The sequence below is a fragment of the Schistocerca serialis genome, chromosome 1 (assembly GCF_023864345.2).
Source record: "Schistocerca serialis cubense isolate TAMUIC-IGC-003099 chromosome 1, iqSchSeri2.2, whole genome shotgun sequence".
In the NCBI taxonomy this organism is placed as follows: domain Eukaryota; kingdom Metazoa; phylum Arthropoda; class Insecta; order Orthoptera; family Acrididae; genus Schistocerca; species Schistocerca serialis.
In genome coordinates this window covers 794546673-794552494 of record NC_064638.1, presented here as the reverse complement: position 1 = coordinate 794552494, position 5822 = coordinate 794546673, and positions in this window count along the sequence as shown.

Below are 5822 nucleotides of genomic sequence, written 5' to 3'. Positions count from 1 at the left end.
CCTCCCACCTAACTGCACACTGGTCACTTTCCTGGAATTACTTACTTCCAACTTAGTCTCACCATCCTTCCCCAGGTCCCTTCCTCAGAACACTAACCTTTCAGTAGAAGAAAGAACAGCCAGACACATTCTCAAAACAAATCCTTACCTACCTGCAGCCAAAGATTCCATCACCGTTGTGATGAATCGCAGTGGCTACCTGGCAGAAGGCCTCTGTCAATTGTCTGACTCCTCCAACTATAAACTTAAGGCCTTGGGCCCTCCCTAGACCATCTCTCATGAATCTATTTCCATCATCACCCATATGACAAACCCAACAATCCAAAACACTCTTTGTGGCTGTTTATTGTGGCCACACTGAAAGGATTTTGGCTCTCATTGTCCAACATCTCCAACCAATTGCCTGTAATCTAGCCTCGCACATCAAAGACAGCAACCACTTCCTTCACCGACTCTCCACCATGCCCACTGCTTCACCTCCTGGATCCCTATTAGTCAATGTTGATGCTACCTCCCTATACAGCAACATCCCTCATTTCAGGAGAAATTAGGGACAGAGTACCAGGTCACAAGTTTTGTGAAACCAAGTGCTAGACTTAGCCGGGTGACAGAAAACTTGGGTCAGCTGTGCAAGGACTTTGAGAAGGAAGATCAGATAATTATAGTTGCTGGAGCAGGAAACAGCCTGGCTATAAATCCAAGATATAGTATTAGGAGTGACCTGGATAAAATAGGAGTAGAAACTGGGCACACGAACGTGGGGTTTGTGGAAGTCTTTCAGCGCCATGATCAGCCCTGGGTAAACACTGCTGTAAGGCGTGTTAACACTGAGCTGAATGGGATGCTCCAGACACCGGCAAAGTTTCACATGAGTGTTGTTCCAGTTGATGCTATTGGTAGGTGGGGTTACACTACACATGGCCTGCACCTTAATAGGAAGGGGAAAGACAAGTTAGCTTCTCTATTAGCAGATACTGCAAGGGTGGCCACAGTCTCACAAGGGGTGATTCCTGTGGTTATTGGGACCAGGCAGACAGGTTTTTTTTAGGTTAAAGCCAAATTCCAGACAGACAACAAGCAAGGAAAATAGAAGCAAAATATCAGGGTAATAATATATAAAGTAGATGAGCTGATAATGTGTTTAGATGATCTCAAAAATAAGAATGAGATTGATATACTTTGTCTGTCTGAGCACCATGTAACTGTGGGGCTGGAAAATGTCAGTATAAATGGGTATAATTTAGCATGTTACACTTGTAGATCTAGTTTGGATAAAGGAGGAGTTGCCATTTTCATAAAACAAGGGTATAAATACAGAACTGTTGAAGTAAGCAAATTTTGTGAGGTCTGTGTCTGTGAACTTCAGCTAGATAATGTTGTGTTGATATTAGCAACAGTGTACAGGTCTCCACTAGGAGATTGGGAGCTATTCATGAAAAAGTTTGACTCCCTATTATGCTGTCTGTCAGACAAAAAGAAGTAGTTATTAATCTGTGGTGATTTCAATGTTAACTTTCTAAGCAATTCTGATAGGAAAAGTGAACTAGAAGTGTTGTTATCAACATATAACTTAGAATCAGTGATCAATTTCCCTACACGTATAGCTCAAGACAGTAGTACTGTAATAGATATTGTATTTGTACAGCAAGAGGGTGTAGAACAAACACACACTTTCCCTGTGGTAAATGGATTATCTAACCATGATGCACAACTGATTAACTTACAAATCCTAACAGGGTGTACACTTCAGAAACCATTAAGTAAAAGTTTGAGGGTGCTTAACCTGGTTTCTATAGATCACTTCAGAGAAAGTTTAGGAAATGTAAACTGGGAAGACGTATATAATGAGGCAGATGCAAATGATAAATGCAGCACATTTCTTGATAAATTTATATCCCTTTTTGAATACTGTTTTCCAAAGAAAATTACTAAATGTAACACCACAAACTTTTTGAAGAAACCTTGGATTACTACAGGTATTAAAGTGTCTTCAGAAAGAAAAAGAAAACTGTATGAGACAGCAAGAACTAGTAAAGATCCAGAAGTAGTTTTACACTATAAAAATTATTGTAACATACTGAGAAAAGTTGTAAGGAAATCAAGGAATATGTATGTTAGAGAAGAAATTAACAACTCCAGCAATAAAATCAAATCAATATGGAATGTTGTTAGAAGGGAGACAGGAAAAGTAACCACTGGGGTAGGTAGTATTACTGTTAAAGAGAATGAGATCATTTTAACCAACAGTACACAGGTAGCCAATGTATTTAACAGTCACTTCTTAAGTGTAGGAGAAAAAATTGGTGAAAATAGTTCAAAAGAAAACACCAGGCAATACATGGAAGAGTCAGTTTTGAAAAATTTTAGTCGTGTTAAGTTTCATCTAACCACCCCCTGTGAAATAAGGAAAATTATTAAGTCTTTGAAAAATAAAGGTTCTGTTGGAGTAGATGACATCTCTAACAAGTTATTAAAACAATGTGGAGCAATTACAGTTGATGTTTTGAGTCACATATGTAATGCATCACCGACTCAGGGTATTTTTCCAGACATTTTAAAATATGCCATTGTCAGGCCTCTCTACAAAAAGGGGGAAACCACAGATGTCAATAATTACCAGTCAGTATCCTTGCTTACAGCATTTTCAAAAATGTTTGAGAAAGTAATGTACTCAAGCATGGTTAGCCATCTCAACAGTAATGGGATACTTAGTAAATCACAGTTCGGATTTCAGAAATGCTGTTCCACCGAGACAGCTATATACAATTCCACTGTCCACATAATAGAGTCTTTAAATAGTAAAATGTCACCAGTAGGAATATTCTGTGACTTATCCAAAGAATTTGATTGTGTGAACCATGACATTATGTTAGAGAAATTACAATTCTGTGGTATAAATGGAACAGCATATGAGTGATTTAAGTCATATCTACAGAACAGGAAGCAAAAAGTCTCTTCATATGCTTCAAGTGATTCAAAGTAGTTTGCCACTTCATCTAACTGGGGTGAAATTACATTAGGTGTTCCACAACGTTCAATCATGGGTCCCCTCCTGTTCTTGATATAGGTGAATGACCTCCCTTCTTATGTGAAACAAGATGCTGAACTGACACTGTCTGCTGATGATACAAGCATAATTATTAATCCAGTAAAAGAAAGTCTGATAGAAAATGATACAAATAAGGTCTTTGGAAAAGTTATTAATTGGTTTTCTGTGAATGGGCATGCTCTGAACTTTGAAAAAACACAGTACATCCAATTTTCTGCTGCAAAAAGTATAATTCCTTCAATAAACGTAACACATCTAAAGAAGTCAGTAGCCAGGGTAGAGCATACTAAGTTTTTGGGTGTACTTATAGATGAGAATCTTGATTGGAAAATTCATATTTTGGATCTCCTAAAGCGACAAGGTTCAGCAACTTTTGCAATCAGAATAATTGCCGATTTTGAGGATGTAGTAAGCTAACATACTTTGCATACTTCCACTCTCTGATGTCATATGGAATAATATTCTGGGGCAACTCAACACTTAGGCAAAAGGTATTCACTACTCAAAAGGAAGTAGTTAGAATAATGTGTGATTTACATAGTTGCACATCTTGTAGGCATCTGTTTAAAAGGTTAGGCATTCTTACAACTGCTTCACAGTACATTTACTCAGTAATGAAATTTTTTCTCAACAACATGAACCAATTTAAAATCAACAGCTACATTCATGCTTATAATACCAGAAAAATGAAAGACCTACACTATCCTTTACTTAACCTATCTTTGCCACAGAAAGGGGTAAAATATGCTGTTATAAAACTTTTTGATAAATTACCAGATGAAATAAAATGTGTGACAGACAGCAGTAATAGTTTCAAAAACAAATTGAAATCATACCTCCTTGACAACTCCTTCTATACCATAGACGAATTCATGAATATGAGTAAATAAATCTGGAGATATAATATATGCATTTTGTGCCATTTAAGGAAATGGGATAGATAATAGAAATATTTAGGTTTAACACTGTAATGTAAAAAAAAATACTTGTTTCCTGTGTGCATTTCTTGTGCATTTGACATGTTCCACATCATAACAGTTTTTCCGTGCTATTGATCAATGGAACACATAACTAACTAACTAACTAGCCCATGGTCATACTGCTATTGAACACTACCATCCCCAACATCCTTCAGACTCCAAACCCACTACTTCAGTCCTCATACGCCTTACTAACTTTATCCTAATTTACCACTACTCATTTTTAGGGAAGGTATATAAACAAATCTGTGGCACAGCCATGGGCCATGGCACCCTCCTATGCCAACCTTCTTATGGGTCATCTTGAGGAGATCATCCTAGCCTCCCAAAACACCAAATCCTCTCATCTGGTTTAGGTTCATTGATGATATCTTCATGATCTGGACCCAGGGGTCCAAGACACCCTATCTTCCTTCCTTCACAACCTCAACACCTTCTCTCCCATCTGCTTCATGTGGTCCTATGGCTCCATTCACACCTCTGTCCACATCAAAGCCACCAACCACCAACAGTACCTGCATTTGGACAGCTGTCATCCCTTTAACACCAAAAAATCCCTCCCATGTAGCCTGGCTACTTGGGGATGGATATATCCACAGTGACAAAAACTCCCTTGCTCAGTATGCTGAGGGTCTCACCATGGTCTTCACAGACAGGTAATATTCCCCACACATATTCCACCAACAGATCTCCTATGGCATTTCCACTCATAACCGCAGTCCTCCGACCACCCCCAGAAACCAACCACATAGGAATGTCCCCTTCCTCACAAAGTACCACTCCTGGACTGGCACAACTGAACCTCATCCATCGCCAGGGCTTTGATTACCTATCATTGTGCCCTGAAATTAGGAACACCCTAGCCAAGATACTTCCCACCACTCCTAAAGTGGTGTTCCATCATCCACCCAGCCTCCACAACATGCTAGTCCATCCCTATGCCACTCCCAGTCTCAACCCTTTGCCACAAGGATCATATCCCCGTGGAAGAGCCAGGTGCAAAATATACCCAATCCACCCACCCAACACTTCCTATTCCAGTCCTATCGCAGGTTTATCCTACCCTATCAGGTGCTGGGCTGGGCTACATGTCATTTACCAGCTCTGCTGCAATCATTGCACAGCTTTTTATGTCAGTATGACTACCAACCATCTTTCCACTGGGATGAACAACCACCGCCAGACTGTGGCCAATAGCAATGTAGACCATCCTGAGGCACAACGTTCGGTTGAACCTAACACACTTGATTTTAGTGGCTGCTTCACTACCTGAGCCATCTGGATCCTTCCCTCTACCACCAGCTTTTCTGAACTGCACAGATGGGAGTTATCCTTACAACACATTTTCCACTCCTGTAATTATCCCGGCTTCAACCTACTGTAACATACTGTCCTCACACCTTCCATCCAACAGTTTGCAGCCCCTATGTCCCATCATCTCCTATCCAGTCTTATCTCCCACCCTGTTTATTTGCAGCCCTCTACCAACACATCCACCCATCTTTCCTGATCCTCTCATTTCCTTTTCATTTTTTCCCCACCTCCCTGGCCCACAACCTCCTGACACTGCACATGTTGGAGTCAAGTCCCTGCACACTCCACCAGAGAGTGTTCGTCTCCCTCCACATCTGTATACTACTACCCCTGCCCCTTCCCCTGCCCCTTCCCCTGCCCCACCCCCTCCCGATAGCTGCTTGCATTCCATGTGGTGTTGCATTCCAGCCTGAAATGCTGCAGTTGGAGGTCGTGTGTGCGTCAGGTGTGCTTGCTTTTTGTTTTTGTGTGTGTATGTG